Source organism: Ursus arctos, unplaced genomic scaffold (assembly GCF_023065955.2).
Source record: "Ursus arctos isolate Adak ecotype North America unplaced genomic scaffold, UrsArc2.0 scaffold_1, whole genome shotgun sequence".
In the NCBI taxonomy this organism is placed as follows: domain Eukaryota; kingdom Metazoa; phylum Chordata; class Mammalia; order Carnivora; family Ursidae; genus Ursus; species Ursus arctos.
In genome coordinates, this window is record NW_026622763.1 from 103575294 (window position 1) to 103592996 (window position 17703).

The following is a 17703-nucleotide window of genomic DNA, read 5'->3' on the forward strand; positions in this document are numbered from 1 at the left end:
CCGGCTCTTGTAAAATGTGTTTCTCGGACCAAAAATGTCCCGTGAGATGGTTATTAATAAGTGCTTGACACACACACAAATTGAAATAAATTTGACAAAAACAGCATCCGGTATCCCCTCTGAAAAATCAAAATACATATTGGTACCTTCCAGATTCTGAGAAGTCCTGGGAACGGACACCCGCTTCCTTCGGCTGATTTAATGCAGCATTTGCAGGCGGCAGGTCGGAGAAGACCCGTTTCTGGTGGTGCACCTCTTCATATCTGGCACGTACACGTTCGGAAGTGCTGCTCTGTCTAACGGTGAGTCTTGCCGCTGACAACTTAGTCACTTAGACTTTTGTGGGGAGACAACTCCCACACCAGTAAGTAGGGAAACAACTCACAGCTGCCCCCTTTAAGCCAACACCCCATTCCAAATAAGCAAGTGTTTTGCCAGCTTCCCATCTGTTCTGTGTGTTTATGTCTAAATGAACCCCCATCAGACTGAGAAACAGATGATCGGTGCTAAACCCCTCTAATAATTGCACTGAGTTGATAGCAAGCATCATCTTTCTCCTGCTCTGCAATCCACAATGGCTCCCTATTGCCTCCCAGACTACCTCATTGTTCTGGACCTCAAAGCCTTCTGTACCCTGAGCCCGTTGTGCCCGTCCTGCCTCGTCTCTCGTACCATCTCAGCCCCTGTCTGTGCCTCAGTCTGATTGCACCTCTCATTGCTTCCCTCAGTACTGTGTCCTTCTTCCCTGCTCCTAGAGCATGCTTCACCTCCACTTACCTAGGGCAGAGGGCAGAGGGCAGCAGACTTTTCCCAGAAAGGCCAGACAGTCAATAATTTAGGCTTGGAGGACCATACGGTCATTGTTGCACTTATTCAACTCGACCACTGTAGCATGAAAGCAGCCAGTAACAATATGTAAATAGATGAACATGGCTGAGTTCCAATAAAACTTTATTTATAAAAACAGACAATGGGCCGGATTCGGTCCATGCTCTGTAGTTTGCTAACCCTGGTCTATATGATTGTCCATTTTTAAAGAGTGATTTGTGGTCTTAGTCTGTGAATCTTATACCCATCATTTCAGCGCATATTCTTCATTTTACTTCCTCACTGGTCATAAGGAAGGATCAGAGATTTAACACGAAGCACCAACTTATGTTCTGGGTTTTACATACAATGCGTGGTGAAATTCAACAATTCAACAAATATTCCTGCTTCACAGATGAGCAGCCCGGGCTCAGAATACCTTGCCTACAGTGAAACAGTTGGTGGGAAAGACTAGTTCAGTCCACTTCTCCAAGATTCTACCATGGCCATCTTCAATGCACGGCGCTGTGCTGGGCTCCCTGCAAGTGCTTTCACAAACACCATCTTGTCCAAAACTTGCAACACCCCAGGGATGTAGTGATCACCCTTACCCTGGTTTGCAGATGTGTAGACTGAGGCTCTGACATAATCAGCAGTGTGTTCAGGTCACAAGGCTGGTCACCTGTGAGGATCCCAACTCATATCTTCAGCTGCCAAAGGCATTTCACTATGTTGCGCTGTTTTCAGTGAGTAAATGAGGTCCTTTGTGGTGAAACTCAGAGGTCAGCAGAGCTTACTGAAGCTTGTCAAGACCTTCTGGGCAAGTCAATTTGCAGCCTGACTCCAGACGCAAGGAGAGGTTAGGGGCACTCAGAAGAGGTTTGTTTACATCTTGACCCCTGATTTAGGAAGACCAAAAAGATAATTTTTGAAAAAATTCAATCTGGGCTTTTGCTCTTCAGGAAACTATTGGAGAATGCTAATTAATTAACACATCTCCTTCTTTCCAGTTTCTATATTGATTGAGGACAGACAAAGGAATCAGAATATTGCATCAATATTACTGGTAAAGCTGCATCAGAGAACTCTAACATTGCTAGCTTAATCTAGAATTTGAGACCTCATTATGCAAACCAATTCTTCAAGCACAGGCAGAGAAGCTGGAACAAAAATGAACAGAGATCTGATTAAGCCTGACAGAAGCAGGCCCAGTTTGGTCTGTTTACCGCATAGAAATCAAAGCCCATGATCCCCTTGGTTGCATGGGGTGGCTTTGTCCCATGGCTGACATTCCTGAGGGATGTCCAGCTTTCCCCAGGTTCATCACTCAGACTAAACAATGAGCCTTCCTGGAGAAATGGAAAGATGGTGTGTGTGTGTGTGTGTGTGTGTGTGTGTGTGTGTGTGTGTGGCAAAGACAGAGAGAGAGAGATAGTGTGTGTGCTCCCTCTGACCTAGTAGAAAGAACGTTTTCTCATAAAAATAAAAAGCTAGGGGAGTAAGTTTTCCCTTTTATTCCTTAGCTATCGCTAATTATGCTGTGTAACAAACCACCCCTCACATTGTCCGACTTATAACTTCAAAGATTTCTTTCTCATTTAGTTACATGTTGGTTGACCGCAGGGCTGTGGCTCGACCACACACGTCTTCCTCATCCTGAAATGTCTAAGGAGGCAGCTTCATGTTGATTTCTTGGCAGAAGGGGAAAAAAAAATCAGAAGATCTGTCGAGAAGTATGCATGTGTCATGTCTCACATGCCATTGATCAAGCCACATGGCCAAGCCCAACGCCCCTGGATGGGGATATATAGTCTTCCCACAGGAACTTAATCACCTGGAAATAGTCCAATCTACCCAACTGTCTCCTAGGTACAAAGCCACAACAAAGCAGAACAAAAGAATACTTTTCCTCTAAAGAAAGGCAATTGTGCTGTTCGACTTCACTTAATCAGATCAATGGATCAGTGACCAATCCCAGATATGTCAGGAACAGATGATAGATGCTATGTATATTATAAATTTAAAGTGACTTCTAAAATGCGCTTAAATCTGTCTACTTCCATTTATTTTATTTAATTAATTAATTAATTTTTTTTTTATTTATTTTTTTTTAAAGATTTTATTTATTTATTTGACAGAGATAGAGACAGCCAGCGAGAGAGGGAACACAAGCAGGGGGAGTGGGAGAGGAAGAAGCAGGCTCATAGCGCAGGAGCCTGATGCGGGGCTTGATCCCACAACGCCGGGATCACGCCCTGAGCCGAAGGCAGACGCTCAACCGCTGTGCCACCCAGGCGCCCCTATTTAATTAATTTTTTAAAATTTTCACCATCACTTTTATTTAAATTCAATTAATTAACATATAGTGTATTGTTAGTTTCAGAGGTAGAGTTCAGTGATTCATCAGTTGCCTATAACACCCAGTGCTCATTTCATCACGTGCCCTCCTTAATGCCCATCACCCAGTTACCCCATTCCCCCACCCCCTCCCCTCTAGCAACCCTTAGTTTGTTTCCTACTGTTAAGAGTCTCTTATGGTTTGTCTCCCTCTCTGATTTTGTCTTATTTTATATTTTCCTCCCTTCCCCTATGATCCTCTATTTTGTTTCTTAAATTCCACGTATGAATGAAATCATATAATTGTCTTTCTCTGATTGACTTATTTCATTTAGCATAATACCCTCTTGCTCCATCCATGTCTTTGCAAATGGTAAGATTTCATATATATTTGATGGCTGAGTAATACTTCCATTTATTTTAATGTCCCCATCTTGGCCCATATCATCATAACCTCTCCCTGGTCCTCTACCTTTGAGTCGGCTCCTCCAACCTATTCTCAATACTGCAGCCAGAGCGAGCTTTCTAGAGAACAATTTTATTTTGTCATTCTCTGTGCAAAATACTTTTGTGCAACTTATACTGAAAAAGCATAGCTAACTTTTTGGCTCACTATGCTCCAGACATGTTTCTGAGATAATAAATGTTATTTTATTTAATCTTCTCAGAAACACTATTAAATACTGATATTAGTACATTTCTTAATGGATGAAGGCCAGAGAACTAGAAAGATCAAGTAACTTTCCTCTGTTGAGACAGGGTTTTGAATCCTACAAGAGTGACCGTATGGAAGCCAATCTCCAAGATGGCCTCCAATCATCCCTGCTGTGTAATATCCACATTGTTGTGTAGACTTCTCCCACACTCTGTCAGGATTGGTCTGTGTCAACCAATAGAACACGGCAGAAGAGATGGTATGTGACTTGAAAGGCTGGGTCATAAAAGACATTGTAGCTTCTGCCTCGGTGTGTCTCTGGGATCACTCTCTCCGGAGATGGGCAGCTGCCGTGTTGGGAGGAAACAAACAGCTCTACAGAGAGGACTGTGTGGTGAGGAACTGAGGTTTCTCACCAGTGGCCAACAAGAACTGAGGCCAGCCAAGCTGTGTGAGCGAACCATTTTAGAATCAAATCCTCGAGATGGCCACAGACCTGGCCAACTCCTTGACTGAAGCCTCAGTAGAGACTCTGAGCCCAGAACCATCTAGCTAAGTGGCCTCCAGAGTCTTGCTTGAGCCACGGGGAACTGTGAGATAATAAACATATATTGATTTAAGCTACAAAGTTTTGGGGTAATTTATTCCACAGCACTAGATAAATAACACACTCTGCAAACCTCACACTAAACCCAGCTCACAAAACCACTAGGCAGCACTCCATGGTCTCCCACTACTATGGAATATGGCAGATAGTGAAACTTTCTGTGGGAAAAATTCAAGCAAGGAGAGACAAGATGATAAAATGTTATAATTTTAAATAGAATTGTCAGTCAAGAAAAGACTCACAGAAAAGCTGACATTTGAGGAAAGACTTGGAGGTGGTGAGGAAGTGAACCCACTGGCAATCTAGGAGAAACACATTCCAGAAAGAAGGAATAGCAAGTGCAAAGGCCCTGGGGTGAGTGCATACCTGGCATGTCCAAGGACACTAGGGAGGGCCATGTGGCTGGGGGAGGTGAGTGCATAGTAGGAGGTGAGATCTGGCAGGCCCCAGATCAGGCAGCAGACTTATGGGTGACCTCCAGGACTCTGGCTTTCAGTTTGAGTGAGATGGAAAGCCATTGGAGGGCTTTGATCAGGCAAGTGACACCGTTCAACTCATATTTAGTGCCTTCCTGCATCCTAACAGTAATTGTTAAGCAGAATTAATTAACATTAGCTAATATTAGTTCACTGATGGCTACATGCCAGACATTGTATAGCATGCTTTAATTGAATTAAAAGTGTTCACAGACTTCTATGAGTGTTCCCATTTTACAGGTGGGAAAACTGAGTCGTAGGGAGGTACAGTGGCCCACAGCGTTCACAGCCTCTGAACGCTGGAGCTGGGGTCTGAACTCAGGAAGTCTGGATTTTCTGATTAAGCAGATGTTGTTAATGCAACTAAAAGTCAAATGTGGCTGGTGATCAATGAGACCGAAATACTCCTCTTGAAAATACTACTCAGTCTTGTGAGACCAAAGCCTGCCAGGAGTTCCTTGACCCGCCCTGCTGTTGGCTCTTTGTGCATCATCCCAGGAGGTGGGGGTCGCACAGGCTCGTGGAGACAGCACAAGCCTGGGCAGCGTGGACTTCACAGTTAACCCCAGTGTCCATGTTCCCACGCAGCCCCTAGCCAGAGTGCTCTGTCCTCAGTTTCCATGACAGTGAGGCCTGTTGCATGACTCCTGTGGCACAAGATAAATACTAAATTCGTCAGAAGAGCGAGGAGTTTCTTTTAATCATTATTCTGGGAGGGGTGCAGAAATTCTAAACTCTGAACCTATTCGTACTGCCCTTTAGATGATTTACCCAGTACTCCACAAGGCGAAATATATTTCCTAAGTGTCCTACAGTCTCTAAGAGAAGCTAGGTTTCTATTTTCTTCTAATAACATCTCAAACACTGCTGGCTTTGTCCCTGGCCACGTGACGGCTCAGAACAATACCAACCATCAGAGCAGCTTTTTATAAAGACAGATCCTTTCTGTCACAGCCATTAACATTTCATGTACTCACCCCTCAGTGGCCAGACAGAAATGTAATAACAGAGATTTTAAAAAGTGCTTTTGTCACAAAGCAGATCGGTGACATTCACCTAATGGGGCTCTGTCTTTTTCAGTGGACTTACTGGTCACACGTGAGCGTCAGCGATGAATGCAGTCCCATCCGCACTGACCCAGCTTCCCGGACGGTGCCAGGGCCCACCGAGCACGTGCGCCACTCCTTCCCAACCAGTCAGTGGTTTCCCAGATCCTACAATGGAGCTTTCAAGTGATGAGATTCACGAAGCCAAGATATGTAAGGATTCCCAGGCAGGAAATACGCGACGGAGGGAAACAGATGTCAGGGACTATTTAAGGACTCAGTCATAGCATAATATTTTGCAGATTTTTTTCTTAGAGAGAATGAAAGATGTCTCTTTGTTACCTCCTAGCGGAGAAGAGTTTCTCATAGAAGCCCAGCTCAAGGACAGCCTTATAAGTAAAACATGAACACTTGGGTCCTCATGGTGCAGACCTGCAGAGTCTCAGCACCCGCCTCCCCCTCCACCCCTGCTGACAGCTCCATCCTAGCGAGTAAGTAGAGTTAGAGGGCAGGTGGATGCTTCCGCAGTCTAGGTCTTTCTTCCTGACTCTGTGCACCCTTCATGGTGGTCTGGGAGCCGTTGCTCTGGGCATGATGCCTACCATTGAAGGATAAGGGTAAAGAAAGGAGACGCGGGCAACCAGGCTGAGGACGGAAGCTGCGGGTGGTGTGGGGCTAGTCAGGAGAAACCAGGGCCGGCATATCCATTCCTGCTGTGAAAGTGGGACCATTCACCCTCTCAGGTCAAGTCAAGGAGGAAACAGTAGATGCGCGAGCTCGGCAAGATGCCAACACAGTCCATCGGCAGGCCTCTCACGTAGGGCCAGAGAGCTCTGGAAGCTGTGTCCACACCCTGTATGAGGAGGGCGCTGCTCGTGTGGGTGCCCTGGAGGTCTGACAACGTCCCTTTGTGTCTTTGTGTCCCTTTGAAGGTGTCTCACCAGACTCAGTACCCCCTGGTTCCCTGCTCCCCGTACTCCTCCCTCCCTCCCTGTTCCCAATGGGCCATCCATACCACATCTGTGTACCTTCTAGGCTCTAACATACGTCTCTGCCTTTACCTACTCAACCGTCTTCAGCCCCGAGGTATTTCCTGAGCACTTTCCATGTGCCAGGGAGTGTTCTAGATGCTGGAGATCCATCGTGGAGTTTCACTCTTAGGGGTGTGTGACATGATAAACAAGGGGACCTGCAGATAATTATATCTTTGCAAGCCCTATTACATTACACATGCCGCCCAGGTAAGTCAGAGAACAGCAAGAGAGAGGACCTTGAATGGGGTGGAAGGAGCCATCACGATCACGTGAGGGGCAGACCAGACTGTCCCCAACACAGAGGTCCCCTGGGCAGGAGGGCAGCCGAGCAGAGAGTGCCCTGAAAGGCCTGTGGCTGAGGGGGAGGCTGGGTGGGAGGGTCTTGGGGGCAGGAGGGGGAGTGCAGAACTGCTCTAACATGTAAGGGAAACCCCTTTCCTCTGCTTTCTGGTCGCCATCTTCTCGGAAGGGGCTGTGTCACTCTTCAAGACTCCCTTGAGACCCGGCTCTCCTCCTGTGACAGCTTCCCTGGGGCACACTGAGGAGGAAGTGGACTCCCAGAGTGGAGGATTCCACCCTGTTCCCAAGTCCCATGGGGCGTGGCCATCGGTGGCATTCACTTTTGTGGAGCAGGGGGCTGCGCCAGTGAAGGTGTGACAGAGGAACAAAGGACAGTCTCCAGGATTCCTAACTATCCATCAGAATAGGGGTCTCTGGGTGTGACTTTTTGCTCTGAAAAGCTGCCTGGGTAGCCAAGTGGTCACAAACTCCCTCCTCCACCCGAATCGCCCCAGCAAGTCCGGTGGCCTCCAATGCACTGGTGTGCTGCCCCTGCTGGGGGACAGGGACAGCCCCAGGGAGGCCACGTGTCCACCCTGGCTGCTCTGTCCCCACTGTGCACGGCCTCTGCTGCGGGCTGCTCTGCCGCTGTAAGTGCGTGTGCACAGATCGCAAACTCATTTCAGCCCCCGGATGAGCAGGAGTCTGTCTGAGAATATTAATGAACTTGTGATGCATGCAGTGCTTTAAAGCTAAGTTGATGGATTTTGGACTAAGTGCTATGGTGCTGTCAATACTGCACAGTATTTATCTCACACACACATACACACACACACATACACACGCAGAATGAAGTGGTAATTAGGACCAGAATCAGACACCCATCTGTTAACACCCATCTGAATAGGTCTGGGTTTATTGACATGTGAGATTGTCGCAGTCTCCCGTCCGGCCAGAAAGCTGGTTATAGAAGCGCTCTTCTCACACTCTCTAGTAAACGGAAGCGTCTGAGTATTTACACGAGCAAGAAAACATTCTGAAGGGTGATGATTCATTATATTTTCAAGTCATAAAATTTGAGTAATTTGGGGGTTCTTTTTTGTTTATCTGGGTTTTCTGATTTCTCTACAGTGTATTTCAGCTTTTCTCACCCCCTTTCCTTCAGTGAAGCACAGAGGTAGTCTCTAGTGAGTTTCCAAACAGGACGAGTTTTAAAAAAAGTTTAAAAAAAACCTTTTTTTTTTTGTTTTAGGCAGAAGAGGGGGCAACCCTTCCTATTTTCATTGTGTTTACAAAGACTCTTTCTCATTCCCATCCCTTCCTCTTGGCATCCAGATCTTTAGACTGTCTGGAATCCTGAGGGCAGAGACACAGGGGTCAACTCATATTAGGCTAAGGGGTCTTACTTAGTGAAATCCACTTGCATCGTCCTTGGAGAGGTTTGGATTTTTGTTTTTCCAGTTATTAGCTGCTGTCCCCAGGATGGGTAGAGAGTTTCTCTGCATGGGTGAGATGCAAAGAGCAGGGAAGAATGAGGACCCTAATGAGTCTGAGCCATGAGGTCACCTCAGTAATTCTCACTGTCGGGCACTGAGATCGTAGCGGCTGCCATGCACCGTGGCTGTGAGTGGGAGTGGGAGGAAGGGTGTGTGTGTGTGAGCGCGTGTGTGTGCGTGCGTGTGCCGCGGCTGTAGTTTACTCTGCCCTGACACTGGATGTTTAAACACATCTTTCCACTTGAACACGTCTGCATCCTTGACTTTGACTTGAACTCCATCCTTGTTCTTAGGCACCCCTCTTGCCTACGTAGATTTCTTGACATATTTTCAAAGCCCTTCACAAAACCTTTCTGCATTTGCGAGAGAGCGGGCAGAGAGAGCACGAGAGAGCACAAGCAGGGGTGAGGTGCAGAGGGAGAAGCAGACTCCCCACTGAGCGGGTAGCCCCACGTGGGGCCTGATCCCAGGACCTGGGATCATGACCTGGACCGAGGGCAGACGCTTAACCGCTGAGCCACCCAGGTGTCCTCAAGAAACCTTTCTGGAACAGTTTAAGAAACCCACAACCCACCCAGTGTGATGACAGCTAAGGTTTGCAGAGTAGGCAAAATGATCGGCCCCACCGTTACCTGCGTGGTTGTACATTTTTCCTCCCTTATTGTTACAACAAATGCAAAACAGCAAGCCATAAGCGTTTCATCGACCTCTGCCTCTCTCCACGTGCACGCGTGCGTGCTCGCAGTGGACTTCAGCCGCGCCTCACCCGAGGGCTCCGTCCTGGCTACCTTGCCGGCGGACCTCACTTCCCAGATGAGGGGGCGGACGCTTTCTCTGCATGTCCAGGGCCACATCTAGTCATCGGGGCTGGCTCGTCCCTTCATTCTGTAAACACCGATGGATTGCCCTACGTGCCAGATGCTCTTCCAGACAGCGGGGGAAACTGGCGAAGAAGACAGATGTTCACACCCTGTGGGGAGAGACTGACGCACAGATGTTGGTTGATTCTTGGTCTTGAAGTGTCCCCAAGGAGGGAGCAGCTGGGGGCGCCCCTCACTCCTCCTGAGGGATCCCGGCTTTCCTGGAGGGGTCACTATCTCAGTCAGCTCTGAGGGGGTAGGTGTCACAGGGAGGGGGAAGGGGGAGGGGGAAGGGGGAGGGGGTGGTAGACCGTGGGGGTAGGCTCTGGGGAGGGGGACATTGAGTGCAGGGCTGAGGGGGCCAGAAGGGGAGGCTGGCGTGTAGGGTGGAAGGGGCCTGCAGTGGTGGTGGACGGACGGGGTGGCTAGGGTGGGAGGAAGAAGGGCACTGTATGGGGGCTCAAGAGATCTTTAGAAAGGTTGAGGAAGAGGTGACTCTGGCCTGGAGGAGGTGAAAGCAGATTCCGGGCAGAAACAGTGGTTCAGTGGGACTTTTCTATGGACCCTGAGAAACAAACTCTATGGACTCTGAGAAACAAACGGAGGGCTTCAGAGGGGAGGGGGTGGGGGAATGGGATAGGCTGGTGAAGGGTAGTAAGGAGGGCACGTATTGCATGGTGCACTGGGTGTTATACGCAACTAATGAATCATCGAACTTTACATCAAAAACCAGGGATGTACTGTATGGTGACTAACATAATATAATAAAATATATTATAATAATAATAAAAAAAAAGAAAGCAGATTTCCAAAGTGAAGCAAACATTCGGAAGGGAGTCGTACAGAATAGAGCCAGAGGCTAGAGAGGAAGCCGAGCCCATACACTCTCCTGTTTCAATGTTTGTAACACCATGAACTTTTGACTTTTGTGAATTGCAATTTATTGATTGCAGCCTGGCGGCCTCCTGGAACACAATCTTCTATTTTGGACTGAAATAGAGATAACGTAGCATCTGTTAGTTGAATAGCCAATGGTGCATTAGACCTGCAGTTAAACTCTGCCAGCACCAATCATAATTATTTCAAAACAAATTATGTAACCTGTGGGTTTTGCCTTTGCAAGCCTGTGCTCCTGTCTTGCGTGCGGAGAACACTTTTGATTTGGGTCTACTCCAGTCCTCCCAGATGGCAGTCCCTAGGATCCCAGATAAATGCTTTCAGTGGCTTTTTAGCCTCTTCTTCTTGGTGGACAAGAAGAATCCCGGGAGACGAGAGAGGTGCCTTCTGATACCTGACATGTAGCTGGGAGGGAAGCGGGGTCTGCGTCCTCCCTGCAAAAGACATAGAATTAACGACTGCGGGTTAGAAAGAGGACCATTGGGGGATAAATATCAACAAAGAAAATGGTTTGCTGAGTAAGTCCGGTATTGCTGGCTTGCAGCCTCCTGGGAGCTAATACCTGTCCCTGGCATGGGGCTCTCAGCGGCACAGCGCGTGGCTCTGCAGTGAGCATCAGGGCAGTCGCCATGGACTTGCAGACCTTCCCGGTGCTGGCCGCCTCGGCAAGAGTCCCCAGTCGGCTTTGTGGGGCAGTAGGCTCCAGGAGTCGATCATTTAAGTGTATTAAAGCCTGACAGTACTTCAGTCCACCCGGCCAAGGTGGTTTTTCCTGTTACTAGTTGACTCTGCTGTTTTTTTTTGTTTGTTTGTTTTTTTTGGTTTTTTTTAAAGACTTTATTTATTTATTTGACAGAGAGAGGGAGAGCCAGCGAGAGAGGGAACACAAGCAGGGGGAGTGGGAGAGGAAGAAGCAGGCTCATAGCGGAGGAGCCTGATGTGGGGCTCGATCCCATAATGCCGGGATCATGCCCTGAGCCGAAGGCAGAAGCTTAACGACTGAGCCACCCAGGCGCCCCTGACTCTGCAGTTTTAATGCTCCATTCTTTCTTTCTACCAACCCTGCTGAAAATGGAGATTTAATGTCACATTTTATTGCCTGGTCTGTACACCATGACCTTGGACAGGTGACCCCGATCACTGTCTATTCGACGAGGGCATCCATACATGGTGCTCAGTTCCTCTGATCCCCGGCTTGCGCGGTGGCGGGGTAAACCTGGCGCTAGGCCAGGGGCAGTGTCCAGACAAACCGGGGCGTGTTTAGAACCATCTGACCCACAAGCTGGGCCCCGACAGTCAGAGGCTCCCGGCCCCTCCCGGTCCCTGCGATGTGCATTCCACCTGCCTTCCCCACTCCAGAAGCTTCTCCAAGGATACAGCCCTAAGACAGTGATGTGTTGTTGAGACCATCTGGACGATATACGCGACTGAACCCAGGGAAGGCCCTTATGTAAATGTTTAAGATTCTGGCGGGCAGGGGCAGAGGTCATGCCAGGCGCTCAGAGTTCAGCCCACCGGCTGCTGGTTTATTTTTGCCTCATTGGGTCCCCCTGGAGGAGCGCAGAGTAACTGCTAGAAGCCGTGGCTCTACGGGGGCGGTATCCGTGTTCCGCTGCCTCTGGAGCTTGGACCAAAATCCTAGGGTCACCCTGCCCTTCTGTCGTCTCTGCCGTGGCGCCTGACCCCCACCTTCCAGAGTCACAGACACATAACCCCTGGTGGCTCTGCCTGGGGGACGCCCAGACCCTCCACCGGCTTGGCTAGCAGTGTTTGCCTTCTCGAAGCTGGCTTGCTGCCCCGATCCTCGTTCCCATACAAGCCCTTTCTTATCAGGTGATAGAAGGGACAGAGGCACGGTGCCAGGTAGGGAGCGAAAGTCCTCTGAACCCCAAATCCCTACAAGGCTTGCGCCTCTGTCACGCGCTTGGGTTTTTTACCAGCCGTACAAGGCTGCTGAAAGTGCTGTGGGCAGGGTGCGTACAATGCCCGCTCCGTGCGGATCTTGGACCCTCTCTCCTGTCTCCTTATGACCCCGGGCAGTTCACACTGTTTGACTGTCCCCACTCTTCATGGGGGCGGCCGGCTTCCTGGTTCCCAGTTGGCGTTTCCGTTCGGCACTGGCTTGGTTGCTCTCACCCACGGGTGGATTTCACCGATAGAGTTTGCAGAGTTGGACCTTTTCGGATATCCACGTCCGATGTTCTCTGGTAACAGAGAGGTCAGAGACCTCCAGGGACAGAGAAAGAATTCGGGTTTTCTCCTAGGAGTTTTGGGGGTCAATTACTACTTAAAATTTCCCTTTGTCTTAGGGGCGGGGCGGCACAGGGCACTTCATCCGTTTCACTATCTGTCACAACACCCTCCTCCTGGCTCTGCTCATTCCCCCGGGATTCCGCCTCCTCGTGTCCCCAGCAGACTTTCTCCCGGGTGCTTGGACCTGGATCCCCGGCAGCTTGCACGCTCCTGGCTTGCCACGGCACAGCCAGCTCTCGGATTTGCTCTCCTGCTCTCTCGCCTTGTCTGCCGGCCCCAAAGCCAGCGGAGCAGTGGACCCCACACATCCTTCTCCAACCTCAGCCCTCCTTCCAACCTCCTGACTCAAGCTTCAGCCTCTAGTTGAGCTTCAGTGGCCCACTGACCTGCCCACCGTAGCAGCCGGCCCGACGGACGGTCACCCGTGTCCCCCTCTCTGCCTCCGTGTGCTCTGAGCACTGCCTCCGACACGGGCGTCCAACCAGCCCGTAACACTGGACATCCCCGTGCTCACACGGGTGGCCACCAGCATCTGACACACAGGCCCTCCACCGTCTCATCGTCCCCACACAGAGGGCGACGGCCAGCTCCAGAGTTCCCCAGAAAACACCTCTTTCCCCATCTCCTCAGTGTCCTGGCTGGATCATCGGTTACTGACTCGCATCCTCGGGAGCTCCCGAGTGAAATCTGGAACTGGCCTCCCGACGTGGAGGACAGGGAGAGAGGAGAGAAGTGGGCCACTCCACATCAGCGGGTGGCAGGTGTAATACACCGTAACACACGGGGCTTGTCTTGGGCGACTGTAAGTCGAGGAGATCTCTGCACCTGCCCGCTAGAATCTTAGACGTTTACGTAAAGGTCTTCACCGGGTTCAGTCCCAAATATCATCCAGATGGTCTCGACAACACATCACTGTCTTAGGGCTGTATCCTTGGAGAAGCTTCTGGGAGTGGGGCAAGCAAGCAGAATGCACATCACAGGGACTGGGGGGCCAGGAGCCTCTGACTGCCTGGGGCCAGCTTGTGAGTCAACTGATGGTCATGTCCTTCTGATGACCTCTGCCACACAGGTTCCTTAATGCCAACTCCTCTAAATCTCACAACAGTGCTATGAGGTAGAAGACGTTCCTTTTCCCATTCTCCTAAGAGGACACCTGAGGCCAGAGCAGGTAAGAAAGTTACCCGGCATCATGAGCTGCCAGGTGAGGAACTGGAAGTCCGGTTCCCAGGCCTGTGCCAACGAGAGCCAGCCAACCATGGGGCAGGCCCCCAAGCTGTGCTCTTTCCATCACTGGAAATTTTCTGGAAGGGGGAGGCCGAGGGGGCATTTGCGGATGCCTCCCCAGCGCGTACATGCCCTCCCACCCCCAACAAACTCCAGTGTCCGTCTGAGCATCTGAATGGTGCTGGGAAACGTGGGCCACCCTGTTATGAGGAAGAACCCAGTCAAGTCGACATCTGTGGTCACTGGGCTGTTGACCAGTGCTTGCTCGAAACCCCTTATCTCAGGGCTTTTCGCTGCCAGTTCTGCCTAGGGGGGTGCCGGTCAGAAGGAAGAGTGGAAGGCATCTGGGAATTCAATTAAGTTTGACAGGAAATCTGCAGATGGGACAGATCTTGAGGAGAGACAACTCAACCTTTTGGGGTAGGAGAGAAAACAATTCCAGAAAATGGGCAGACCCGAACTCCTTCCGCTGCGAGAGAAAGCACGGGTGAGCTGCAGAGGCCACCTGCCCGGGGGCCATGGCTGCTGCTCCCCCTGCCCCTGTCTCTGGCCACAGACAACCCCCCCTTTATGATAATAGCACCAGAATCGAAAAAAGCCACATGCACGTGAACGACCATTGTGAAGGGAGCAGCTCTCGGGTTAGCCGGGTCGAGGAGAGCCCGGGCCAGGGCTCAGGAGGCGTGTGTGCCCCAGCAAGAATGGTGGGAAGAAGAACATGGCTGCGCAGGAAAGGGTTCTGGGACCCCCGTGGTCTCCACGGTTCCCTGGCCTGTGGCGTCTCCTGCTGCCTCAAGTAAAGAAAGTGACCGGCTTCTCGTCCGTGTGGTGTCATCTGTTCTAGTCACTGGCCTGTGATCTGGGAAGACAGCATCCCTAGGCAGCGCACCGCCCTGGGGCCCACGGAGGGCTGGCCTGGGTCTCCAGCAGCCCAAACAGCTGGCTGCCATCCCCCTCTCACCCACCCTCACACAGCCCAGCGTGGACGTGAGACAGGGAGTCCGTGTGTCCCCTCACAGTAAGCCAGGCGGTTCTGTTTTGTTCCTTGCAAACCTGACTGACTTGGTTGAAATCCGTGCGCCACCTGCCAGGGACGCCATCAAAGGAATCACCCCATTAGAAGGTGGATCTTGGGACCTTGGTTTCATTCGGAGACTCTATTATTGCCTTAGTATGATTCGATGTAATGTGGTTTGGTTTTTTCAAAATGCAGGTGTCAAACATCTTGAAAGACATAGTCTTAATGATTCATCCCCACGAACATGTGTGAGACAAACAGCGATGGAGCGTTTCCCCTACACTCGTGCACCTTGATATCACGGGTGGGATTGCCATCAAGGGTGCGAGGGGCTGAAATCAGAAACGTGCTTGCCCAGGCCCGCCTCAGACTGCAGCTTTAGACGGCCAGTTCAAGGTAAGGTCTTGAAATTTTATGTGGGACTCAGAGAAGTGGTTCTCACTGTCTTGGGTTTAAAATGCACTAAGTAAATCAGAGAAATTCTAAGGCAGTATTCGACTTGAACTTTTGAACGAATGACATAAATTGCAGTTATTTTTAACAAGATTATGAAGATTAACCAAATCTCTTGACAGTGTAAGATATCCGAGTTCAAAGGCAAGTATAATGCACTTGCAAAGGTAGGTATAATTAGTTCAGAAAAGGCAATGAAAAATTTAAATACAGTTTTAAGGTCACAGATACAGGCAGAATTGCATAACCCACAACTCACTCCTTGTAAAACTCTGTCCTAACAAATCTCTTGTTCTTGACATTCTCCGGGGTGTTTTTCATTCTTGAGAATCTGCAAGAGTGGTGGGTGCAGATCCCTGGGCAGGGCAGGAGAAGAGGAGAGGCCCTCTTCCTGGGGGAATCAGCCCTGAGTGAGACTCGGCCCTCACGGTGAAGGTGCTCAGTTGCACCACTAGAGGGAGCACGTGGTACGCAACATAAGCTGTCAGGGCTGGAAAGGAAGGGGGGAGATGGAGACAGAGACAGAGACAGACAGAGACAGAGAGAAATAGAGGCAGAGAGATAGAGACAGACAGAGACAGGCAGAGAGAGACAAGACAGAGGGACAGAGAGAGACAGAGACAGAGAGAGCCACACAGAGGGATAGAGACCTAGAAACAGAGAAAGAAAGACACAGAGACATGGGGGGACATTTGCAGGAGCCCCAGAACATACGGTAACAGAAGACCCCCACAGACCAGAGAATAGTTCACCGTGCTATGGAACATAAGCAAAACTATTATTGCACTAATACTATGGGTTTACAACCTCAGATTATGTTAACAGAGGTCAAGGTACGAAGGTAGGGAATGGCCGTTGTTTCCCTGGGTTCCCAGCCACGCCTGCAGCCAGGAGTAGCTGTCAGTTTTGTTCTTTACTCTGATAATTAAAGAGAGATGTGTATAAACACACTTCAATCAACCTAAAAGTAAAGGCTGATTGAGTTAGGAAGAGCATGTCGCCTCTTTCAAATACGAGAGAAAGAAGTCCACATACATGAATAGGCATGTACAACCCTCTATTGTGACCATCGCCTGTGTATAACTCTATTATCTATTACTACCTGCCTATAAGTCTTACTGCAGAGAACTACAGTAAGTCCCCAAAGAGAGAAAGTGTGAAATCACAGGGCAAAAGTGAGTGAACAAGAACGGTTGGAATACCACCATTTAAAAAATAAGATTTAGATCGGATTTTGAGGGGAAAAAAAGTAGCAGTTTCTTGCTTATCAGAGGCGTGCTTGAAGCAAGAGGTGGGTGGGAGATGACCTACACAAGATTGGAGGGTGGGCAGAGACACATCGAGCAAGAGGACCAAACTGGAAGTTGGGAAAATTAACATCAGGCACGTGAGCTTCTCTGTCCTCAGATGCTGGTCGACCTCAGCCGCCCTCAGGGGTTCGGAACCATCTCAGGCCAGTGCCTCCCACCTTCGCACCCGTCTCCACCTGTACAACTAACTGACTTCTGGGAGTCTGCTCCAACTGTCTCATGGGGACCGAGAACTCTGTCCGTGGGAAGCAGCACGCTTGATCTCGTCCACTAAACCCCACTCCCTGAAGTCTTTCCCATTTATTCATTCAACACACAAACACAGTTTATCTTTTCCAGACAGAGACTGAGGACCAACCATGTGACACTCGTACACATTACAATTCACATTTTCGTGGGAAAGACAGATAATAAAAGAATGAACAAATTAACAAGGTAATTTCCGAGAGTGATCAAACAAGAGCGTACAGAAGCCCAAGCCCAGACCAGAAAACCGTGTTGTGCTTCTCTTTTCTTAATTTCTAATGCTTCTGCTGGAACGGGCTCCCCTGAGCGGCACTGGTAGGACAGAGGGTGTGTGGATTAGGCTGCCTGGGAGGGCCTCTCTAAAGAACCCGTGTTTGGGCTGCCAACGGAGGAGCTGCTCTTTCAAATAGGGAAGACATGAGCTTGCAAAGGAAAGGAACAGAGCAGGAAAGGCCAGCACGCGGGAGTGAGCTGCGCACAGACACAGAGCTGGAGGGGGAGTGGTAGGAAATGAGCTCAGAGCGTTAGACAAGACGAGGTCTTGTTGGGCTGAGATCTATGTGTATCAGTCCGCAGAGTGTAGGTGAGGCTGTGGGGATAAACAGCCCCCAGTGTTCAGCGGTTTACGATAGAGGTTAATTTCTTGTTCCCTCCTTAACTTCACTGAGGTCCACTGGGTTCCACCTTATTGTCCTCACTGTGGAA

The 17703-nt window shown here is 49.7% G+C and overlaps 1 long non-coding RNA gene across 1 annotated transcript; it reads left to right on the forward strand.

The window, feature by feature from the left end:
- The first annotated feature begins 9478 nt into the window (after positions 1–9478).
- On the forward strand, positions 9479–17183 carry LOC123000518 (uncharacterized). Its single transcript, XR_006408539.3, has 3 exons — positions 9479–9853; positions 13817–13915; positions 15185–17183. It is a non-coding gene; the product is annotated as an uncharacterized LOC123000518 (long non-coding RNA).
- The last annotated feature ends 520 nt before the right edge of the window (positions 17184–17703 follow it).